Consider the following 10658-nt stretch of genomic DNA (forward strand, 5'->3'; position numbering starts at 1 on the left):
ATCTGATCTTGGACAAGACCCCTCCTACCTCTGTGCCTTGTTGTCCTCACACTTGTGCAACACAGATAATGAAATCAGTCTGCCTTTTGGAAGGAGAAGAATGAGAAGACAAAATTGTGTTTTTAAAAGTGTATATGCTCATCTAATGTAAATTGATACACATTATCAAAGCACAATACCAGAATGTCTCCATCATTACTGTGAGGTAAAGAGACACTAATATTAGAAGTCTCCTCACTTTAGATTTGAGAAGTGAAAGAAGAGGATTTCTACACTTCCCAGTCAATTCACACTTGCCATATTTCCTTCCAAAGCTCTTCCAAAAAAGCTCATTTTTTCCCTATTTCCTCTAAATATTTCTGCTTTCCTACACAGCCCTGCAAGACTTCAGTTTTTCTTCTAATTGAAGATACTTTCCAGAAACATACTCTGCATTTTAATTTAAAACATAATAAACCAGGAAATATTTCTAGATTAATGGTTTTATGACTGTCTATAGTTCAAATTCTTTTTAAAGCTAAAGATAAGGAGTTTTGTTTCAATCACAGAATCATAGAATAGTTTGGGTTGGAAGGGACTTTAAAGATCATACAGTTCAAAATCACCCTACCACAGGCAGGGACACCTTCCACTGGATCAGGTTGATCAAAGCCTCATCCAACCTGGCCTTGAACACCTCCAGGGATATGGCTTCCATGACTTCTCTGGGCAACCTGTTCCTGTGCCTCACCACCCTCAGTGTAAAAAATGTCTTCCTAATATCTAATCTAAATCTACCCTCTTTCAGCTTAAAACCATTACCCCTTGTTTTACCACTGCATTCACTCATAAAGAGCCCCTCCCCATCTGTAGGTCCTCTTTAAGCACTGGAAGGCTGCTATAAGGTCTCCCAGGAGCCTTCTCTTCTCCAGGCTAAACAATCCAAACTGTCTCAGCCTTTCCTCATAGGGAAGATGTTCCAGTCCTTTGATCACCTTTGTGGCCATTCTCTGGACCCGCTCCAACAGATCCATGTCCTTTTCGTACTGAGGACTCTACAACTGAACGCAGTACTCGAGGTGAGGTCTCACCAGAACAGAATAGAGTGGGAAGAATCACGCCCCTAGACCTGCTGGTCACATTTCTTTTTATGTAGCACAGGATATGGTTGGCTTTCTAGGCTGCAATCACACATTGCTAGCTCATGTTGAGCTTCTCATCCACCAGCATCCCCAAGTCCTTCTCCACAGGGCTTGAGCCCTGGAGCAGGGTCATAATGGGCTTCCCCAGGGTAAACAAATAGAGTGGGGAAGTGCCTCTGCAAGCCATAATTGACACAAGGGCTCTAAAAGGGACTGCTCCCAGCCGGAAGACATGCTGCTTAAAGTTTCCCTGCTCTCCCTTCCCCTGGAAATCACAGGTCATCACTTGCAGCCACCCGCTTTCCACTAAAACGTCTACCAGCAAAGAGCCATTAAACATCTAAGTACAGAAAGGCTGAGAATCTGATCTGATGAGGAAGAATGCATCAATAAAATGACCACAAAATATCCCAGGAAGCAGTTTAGAGGGAGCAGGCTGGGACAGTGCAAAAGAATTCCTGGAGGAAGATGACGAAGTTTTCAGAGCCAGCAGACATAGGGGTGAAGGAAGGCCCCTGAGACATCTAGCAACCATGTGGAGAGGAGTTTCCCAGGAAGATTTCATTACCTGTGCCAAGACCATGCCACCCCACTCCCCAAAGGGACTTAATCTCCAGTGCCCTTGATACTTTACACAATGCCTAGAGCAAACATTTCTTCTTTAATCTGAGCATCTGGCATTTTTCATTAAAATAAACTGTTAAATGAGAGCTAAAGAAGAAATTAAATTATTGACAGTCCTACTTCTGACCAAGGTCTCAGCTCTCCCACTGCTGCTTATGCTTGGCCAGAGCTAGTGGGTGTCCTACCCACTCTGTGCCTCAGTTTCCCCACTTGTAAGGAGAGACACTTACTCCACGGGGCGGGCACAGAACCCACCAGCAGTGACTCTTCTGCAGTGTCACTCCATTGGCATCAGTGAAGGAATCAGAAGGGAAGATGTTTCCATTTACTCTGGCAATGTAAGAACACAGTAAATTTGACTGGGAAGGCACGAAAGATTTCCTTTCCTTTTAGTGAAGATGAAAGGAGGATAGCAGTCACATTTGATGTAGAGCGGGTCATATGTAGGAACAAGACCTAAGACCTAGACAAGAAAAACAGGCAAATGTCACATAGGAAATTAAACAGGTAGGTCAGCTGATCTTGTACAATGAGCTAATTATCTATTTTGCTGTTAAGTTTTAGGCTCTGAGCTACATAATATAATTACTGCAAAGAGCTCCAACTGTCAAACATTTGGAAGAAAAAGCTATTTTGAGGATGAATATTGTCTTCCTATAAGCATTACTGGGATTTGCATGGACGAAGTCTCCCGTTGCCTATTTTAAGCTGTCAGACATCAAATGGAATGCAGAAGCAGCAAAGTGGGGACGAGAAGCTCTTTTGGAGCTCCTTCCTCCCAGCACCCTGAAACCTTTGGCAGATCTTGCTGGCATGAAATCCCACAGCCTGCTTCTGACATTGAGCTGGGAAAAGTTCTGACACATGGGTTAATGACAGCAAGAACATCTAACATCTGTTAGATAGGGAAAAAACAGGGACACCCCATGGAGAACTCTCTCCGCTTGCTGCAAGGTCCACTTACCACAGGGCCCTGGCAAAAGTCAGTATCACCCTGCTCTGGCTCCCATTTACATTGCAGTCCAGCCTCCTCTGGTTTGAGCAGTGGTCCCACATCTTTGCTGCCTGTGTCCAGACCCAGGGATGCTGAAGGCTTCCAGGGCCTCACTCGAAGGGCCTAACCCCAGCGATGCTGTGGGAGTCACTCATCTGAGTGTTACTTCTAGCACAGCAAATTCACCCCGATGCAATGCCGTTGGCACCAATGGAGCCTCACAGAGGAGGAACCCTGCTTGCTCAGCCTCTCTCCAGCATCTTATGCTGCATGCAGGGAGCATGGAGATCTTTTTTCCTCTCTCATCCCCTTTCATTCTTTCCCATTTTTCACTCCTCCCATTTTCTTGCTTCCTAAACACATGGATGCAGCTCCATTTGTAGAAATCCCAGAGCAGTTCTTGTTTCATCCTAGGTCAGATCGGCAGAGATGATGATCCTCTAGTTTTTCCTCTTGCATTCTTTATGAGAAGCTAGTCTAGGCACCACAGGGAGATAGATTATTTGATCTTTATTAATTTATTGAAGGGAAGGAAGAGGATGGAAATTGCAGTGAAAGGGACAGCCAGCAAGATGGCAAGGAAGAGAGGTTAAAAATGAAGTCATCATCTAATTGGCCCGCAGTGAATTATTCACATGTATAATCTTTTTAGAAAAAAAAATTCAGCACAAGGCAATGCAAGTAAATGCTGTTCATGTTTAAAAGTCATTTCCATAAGTAAGTGCAATTTCTCTACTGTTTGCCCCTGTTTAATGAAGTGAAATCTTGTTTGCATTCCTCCCAATTTCCCAACGAAAGGCGCCCAAGCGTTTGCACCAAAATTACTTGGCCCAAATTAAAACCCTCCAACACTTAAAAAAAAAAAAAAGAAGAAAGGGGGGAAAAATCAGACTTATTTTTAAAATGCCTTAAGTGCATCCCAGCATCCTAATTTATTTTTAGACACTTGTTATTAAGAGTAGTAGTAAGTTTCCCCTTCTCTCTCGCTCTCTCTCTTATTTAAATGAACTTAATGGCAATAGATGCAAATGTCTGGAAGAGGAAAATAGTTAACATTTATTTATTCTTACTGTTGTCTCTTCCCTGGCTGGTGTCATTAGAACAGTTCGTTGCATCCCATTCGCTCCCATTAGCTCTGCTATCAGAGCCACCCAGCACGACTCCAGCACGGCTCGAAGTGCTTTCTGCGGCCCACATAGGGACTACATCATCATCTCTGAGGCACTGGCTTAATGACAAGAAAAAAAATCGGAATATATTGCACAGCGATCCGAGGAAACAACAACAAAAAGCACTGCTGCTGTCACCCGATGCCATCTTCCCTTGACCCAGGACGCGTGGCCCTGCCTCCGCTGGGTGTGCAGACAGACAGACGTACCAGCCGCGGTGCTGGGACAAACGTCTCTTTGCAATTCATTGATAAGGGCAATGTTCAGAGAAATACACCAATGGGGACCTGGAGTGCTTGGAAACACAGTTGGGAGGACCCAGCAAGACTGGAACACGTTCAAACAGCTGCTCAGCACCAGCAAAGCCATCTTTCCCTGCCATGGGGGTGGCTCTCAGGTAGGGGATCACACCCCCTTGCTGGATGAAGCAAGTGCCCAAACTGCTCCCTGGCAGAAGCATTTCCTAAAGCAAACCAGAGCAGCCACCACAAGCGAGCAACTGTGTATCTCATTGAATTGAGGGCCAAGCTGCCAGCTCCGGCTGACGGCTCATGTTGCCCTGCAGGGTTCATCGTCCAAGCCCTCCCGCCACCACTGTGAAGATAAGAGACTTAGCCCTGATCAATCCTGGGAAGTGGCAGCCAGTGCTGGCAGGCAGCAGCCCAGAGAGGCAAGCGCCCTGATGCCAAGGAGAAGTGGTTAAAACCCACCACCCTCTGGAACACCAGGGTCTTCCCTGAACCCCTGGGTGCAGAGGTCAATGTGACCCACATCAGAGGGGTAAAATCCCTTTGCAAGCAAAAAAGGATGTCAGTTCCCCTGCATAGACTGCCTGAAGGTTTTGGGGTCTTTGAGTCCTTGGCCCCCAGGCAGCAGGCTGGTGAGGGTGGCAGCAAACACAGGAGAGGGAGACCAGGGCTCAGTGACAGCACTGGCTGACAAAGCAGCATTTGGGAGGGAGGACATCAGCATCTGCAGTGCTGACACATAAAAGAGAGGCAGCAGGCGGAGATGGAGCTGTGCAAAGGGCCCTCCTCCCCTTCATAAAGTTGACATTGTCTCCTGTGATAACTTTTCTGCTGAGGTAGGAGACACTTTACTGCAGAGTTGCACACAGCAAGTAGCTGCCCACCCCCCCGCCCCTTTCCATCCTCTCCTTCTCTCTCTCCAGCATCATTTACATCCTTAATTAGCTGTAATTCTGCAATGCTCATTAGGGAAGGACTGGAAAACATCAAGGAGCCCACAAGCAGGGGGTTTCTGGGGAGAGGAAGGAAGAGGGAGCTTCAGGTTGAGAGGGGATGCCCAAGGCTGGATTGTGGAGCCAGGAGCTACTCCCTTAATTTGGGTGGGATGATTACACAGATTTAGGAGCACTGATCCAGTGATAGGATTAAACAGGCCACACTGTCCCACCTTGAAAGGCAGAAGACCTGTCTGGAGAATAATAGCATCTCACCAGGAGGACTTGTTCCTACCTCCATGCTCATAGATGATGTCTCTCTGCTGGGTCAGTCAGTGCCACATGCTCTTAAAGTCAACAGTCAGGCGCACGAGGAGGGCAACCTTCCCCTCCAATGCAGACAACTACACAAACCGGTCCTCTCCTTTAGCCTTGCAAGAAATTATCCACCAAAGAGGTTTCTCTGGAAAACTGCAGCAGACTGGGCTAAAGAACTTCTGCCAGGTGTGCCACTGTGCATCAACTTTTTGGATGGTGGAAGAAGGACTCAAAAGTGATCCAGAAGAAAACCTGAATGAGTAGTTTATTGTTTTTAAAGCAGGTATTCTCTTAATTTGAAATAAGGAGGGTTAAGCATTTTGAATTTGATTTCAATAACCTAAAATAATAAAAAAGGAAGAAATTAGGACTTCAAACTAGAGCTGGACTTCACATTCTGACTTGCAGCTCTGGACACTTCTAATCTGGACTTCCTTTCACCCAAGAGTATACAAACACATAAAGTGTCAAATCCTCCCTCTTCACATTCTCAGGGTACAAGACTACTAAGGAGGTACTACTGCTTCCTTGACTCAGCTGGAGAACAGAGAGAATGCATAGATGAAGTGAATCGGGTAAGGACATAAAGGAAATCCATGGCAGAGCCAGGTGGTAACCCCAGATTTCCTACTGTCTCTCTTTGAACTGCTAGTTACAAGCCACTCTTCCTTCCATTGCAGCACATGGACCTTTGTATGCCCGCTTGCACTTGCAGTTCTGGGCACATCCTTCACTATTTTTTAATTCACTAGTATCTTTGCTTGAGGTTAGGTGTGCATGTAAAAGTCTATCTAGGAATCCAGTGACATTGACAAGGATAGCCTTAGCAAGTCCATCCTCCGACTTTTCACTGCAATAATGTGAGCTGACAGGTTGAACTGTGATGGTGTGTCCCACCAAACACTCAAAATGACCACCGCTGCTTGTGAGATTACTTACAAACATGTGAGCACATGCAGAAATAGGTATTTGAACTTATAAGCATCTTCCCCTCTTATTAACATCTTCAAATTCCTGTTAGTGCTTAGATGAATCTTGCCATAACAGAGAATCATAATGAGCAAACATGCCAGAACAAGTCAAGAGAAAACCCCAGTGAAGTATGACTTTATAGAAGTGCCTAGGACCTTTGCAAAACAGCATTTCAGTGATTCATATCACTGGCTCTGAGGTTTAACACGGGTTAACTCCCTTCACACTTACCCAAGACAGCTTATTTACATCATTCAAGCAAAAAGAAATCTGGCCCATCTTTCTTTCTTAATATCTTGCTTTTCCTTCAGTCATTGGTACATAGATTTTCAAGCTCTTTACAAAGGGGATAAAATTTAAAGCTCTTTACAGAGGGGATAAAATTTCCAGCTCTTCTTTGGGTTGCTAAGAAGTAGCAGTGGACCAGAGACTGCCTGGATCTTGTTGTAGTGCTTTAAAGAGCATCTTCTCTGTGCTTCCAAGGGACTATTTAGTCAAGATTTTCAATGACAAATCAACCATGACAAACCTTCAGAACAGATTTTGTCCATTACCACTCTAATATTTGGGAAGAAGAAAGAAAATCAGGGATACAACCACTAGATCAGCATGCCTATTAGAGATGTTCAGCTGGTACAAGGAAAGTTGCCTCATCATTGCCTGGGTGCAGAAGGCAGGTATGCCAGTTGGCTTAGACCTCTGTGCAGCCTTAGCTCTGCCCACGTGATGTGGCTGGCTGGCAGGATTCTGCAGAGGGTAAATATCCACTCTCAGATATCCACAGAAGAGGGTGTGGAGGTGGAAAATGCTGCATGTAAATCTTGCACAGCTCACAGCTGCAAGGGGCAGCTCCTGGGCAACAGCTCATGCTTGCCTGAAGCCGGCTGCACTCTCCCTGCTCACAGCAGTCAATGATTTTCTTCAAAATGACTCAAAAGTGTCTTTTGCAAATTGCTCGTTAGTGGGTTCTTTGATACCTAGAGTAGCAATGAATGGCATCATTCCTACAGTCTACTTACCATCATTGTCTACTTGCCATCATTACATTTTCCTCTTCTGTACTTCACTCTTCTGCTCAAAAGCCTACAGGAACAGCAGGAGCTTGCCTTTTGCATTGCAGCAATAGTCTGAAATTGGGAGCTCACACAAACAGAGTCTGGGATGACATGAGGCTAAGCATATATCTAGAAAAACAGGTAAAGTATGAATCACAGATATTCAAATATCAACCACCTTTCCAATGGTTTGGTTTCAGGGCTGGCGGTACAGGGTACGAATCCAAGGCATAAAGTTGGACTGTACATGACTGTCAGAATTGGCAGCAAATCTGCACTAGGGATGGATGGCTTTGGATGACCAAAAAAAGGTGAGCAAGGAGGAACATACGACATGCACAGAAGTAGGCTGTTCTGCCTGTATATGTGGATAGACCCAGGGGAGTTAAATTATAGATGTGTAAGTGCATTTATATTTTCATGTGCATGTTTGGGTATGCCTGATCCTGCACATCAATGTGGGTAGATGCCAGGAGACAAAAGAGGACTCCCCAGGCTGCACACCAGCTAAGTGGGGGAGAGAGTTTGTGGACTGCTACTGCCTAGCTTGAGGCATCAGCATAAGGGCTTATTTCCAGTACAGAGCATTTCTCCTGTAAGAGCCAATGAAACCATTTCTGCAAACCTCCCTCAGGTGCCACAGAGCAAATGTAACATCAAGGAAATATCAGGGAAGATTCCTGGTCATTCAGATCGTGGTAACTTGGGGAGAAATTGTAGCCTGTGAAAAGAGACCGCTCATGCAATTTGCAGAAATACTTGGCTGACTGAATAGCCTCCCACTTTGCAAGTATTCATACCGTTTGCAGCAACATCTTTCTCCATCTCCCTGATTCCTTCACAGAGGCTTGGAAGAGGCACAGATTTGCTCCACACTAGCTTTCCTAGCATTTTTCCCTGTGGTGACTCCTGCCGGAAGGCCAAGAGCTCTGAACTGGCCCACCTGGCATCCAGGCTGCCTGCTGGGCTGCAGCAGCAGGGAACCTTCCAGACTCCACCAGCCTTGTTCTCCTCTCTGCACCTCTGCCCCAGCTCTGTGGCCAACTTAAAGCTTCATCTGCCCTTCATTAGTCCCTGATGGGACTTTGCTTGCCCTGTGCAGCCCAGGTCCAGGCACAATTTTACAGCACGTCCTCCAGAAACAAGTCCTCTCTCAGCAGTCAAAGCCAGGCCTAACAGTGCCTCCTGCTGAACCCACTGGTGTGGCCAGCACCTCACTCCTTGACCATCCTGATCCTTACCACACGGGCAGTGAGAGGGAGGGAGATTGATAGCAAGGAAAAGCAGCGGGTGAAAAGTAAACTCACACTACATAAATTCTTAAATGATTTTTATAAGGACACAACATTGTAAGAACTTGCCAAGAACAACAATGAAATTATTTCAAGGTTTCTCATTTGTTTGTAAAGTGAATATTAAAAGTGCAAGCAGCAGTCTCCCCGTGTTCCCCTGGGAACTGTTAGTGTCTGTAGTAACGAGGTCATTCCTTTTTTATTAGGAGAAGGGTTTCTGTAAAGTTAAATGTGCTGACAGCCTTTTGCCTTTGATGCTGGGTTTCACCTCAGTCCCTCCTGCAGATATTGCTGCTCCTCCCTCGCAAAGACACATCCCTGACAAACAATCTCCCCTCTGTCTTCCCTACTTGTTTGTTTAGATGCATGATAGGCAGCTCTGTTAAAGGGCAGCACATGAAGGCGGGCTGGTGTTTCAGTGGATGGGAAGAGATGTGAGAGATTTGGTTGCTGTAATTAAGTCAGTCTTCATTCCCCCAAACTGTCAGGACTCACTACCCTTCATTTTATTGACCAGACAGATAATTACAGTGACAGCAGTCACAAATTCCCCAGTTACAGTTGCACTAAAATTGTTGCGGTGTCACGTCCAGACAAAGATGGGACCCACAGAGCCCCGGCCACAAGGCTGGCCTGGAAGGGGAGGCAAGGGGGAGCACCCCAGCCTGCTCCCCGCCACAGTCTCCCTTGCTCTGCAGCTACAAAGACAAGTCCTCCACAGCAGAGTGGAAAGACCTTTCCCCAGGAGGGCATGTGGGAACCCCTGCTGCTGCCTTATGTTAGTTATCACAGCTCCTCCTTAAGCACCTTCCCTGTCCAATGACCTGGACCTCCCTGCAGAGTGACCTCCAAGTACTCACGTACTTTGCCTACCTGACCACAACCAGCAAAGACACTAAAATATAGATGAGCTGCAGTCACTCCATGGCACACAGAAACCAGCTGACCTGCGTAAAAGAAGGGACATCTGGTGAGGGCAGCACTGAAAGCACTTGGGAGACTCAGTTCTGGGCTCTACCAAAGAGTTTTCCAAAGATCCTAGGCAAATTAACTAAACAGTTTCTATACTAAAAGCACAGGGTGGCCCCAAGAGCCTCATTCAGCGGCTGCTCAGAGCCACAGCCACAGCATGCACTGTATGTGCATACACCACAACCAACACAAGGGAGCCTAAGTCCCAACCGGCGCCTCAGTACAGCACAGTAACGCAAAGAAACTAACATTTGTTTTTGTTTGAACATTAAACGGACAACAATGCCCACAAAGTGTATTGTGTGTAGCCACTCCTTAGAGTAGCGAAAGATAAATAATACGTTCATGCTTCAAAGTGAAGTGCACATTGTGTGCACTCAAATAATAAGAAATAATGTGAGTATCCTTGTTCATCATGGACATAGTAGGAAGAAATCAACTTCTTCCCTGGGAACGGGTGCTTAGAAATGATTTATTCACTCTTGGGAAATGAATGCAAAAACCAAGGAGACACCGTTGTGCACTGAGGTGGACCATAAATTTGTCTGCTCATATTTAACTATGGGATCAAGAATTTCAATTGGGTGGCTACTGATGGCACCCGAACCACTTCAGCTCTGGGATCCACATTCAAAAACAGCCATGAGTCAGTGATGAAGAAAGGCTGTGACCCCAAATCCTACTGCTGTTCCATGGCTGACATCAAATAGGCTGTTACAATTCAGATTCATTTACAGATTATAAACACCTGTATCAGCAGACCACCAGAAGAGGCCCTCCCTGCTGGAGTCACAGAGATCTATAGACTTCTAGAAAATACAACCTAGCAAGCCTGGGTCCGTTTTCTGGCTCTGTTTGTACTGAGCCCTTTGTGAAATTGGCAGCTTTCAGAGGGCGGTGGATCAGTACGATCCTAAAAGCAAAGCTAAGGCCAGGTAGTCTAGAGCGAGTGGTTTAA

The 10658-nt window shown here is 45.9% G+C and overlaps 1 protein-coding gene and 1 long non-coding RNA gene across 2 annotated transcripts in view; both read right to left on the reverse strand.

The window, feature by feature from the left end:
* The window catches only part of LOC138724321 (broad substrate specificity ATP-binding cassette transporter ABCG2-like), a 434882-nt gene that overhangs the window by 296707 nt on the left and 127517 nt on the right, over nucleotides 1-10658 (reverse strand). The window lies entirely within an intron of this gene.
* LOC138724231 (uncharacterized) lies at nucleotides 2032-5934 on the reverse strand. The gene is made up of 3 exons (XR_011337994.1): nucleotides 3810-5934; nucleotides 2710-2877; nucleotides 2032-2208 (listed from the first exon to the last, which is right to left on the reverse strand). It is a non-coding gene; the product is annotated as an uncharacterized lncRNA (long non-coding RNA).

Source organism: Phaenicophaeus curvirostris, chromosome 9 (assembly GCF_032191515.1).
Source record: "Phaenicophaeus curvirostris isolate KB17595 chromosome 9, BPBGC_Pcur_1.0, whole genome shotgun sequence".
Classification (NCBI taxonomy): domain Eukaryota; kingdom Metazoa; phylum Chordata; class Aves; order Cuculiformes; family Cuculidae; genus Phaenicophaeus; species Phaenicophaeus curvirostris.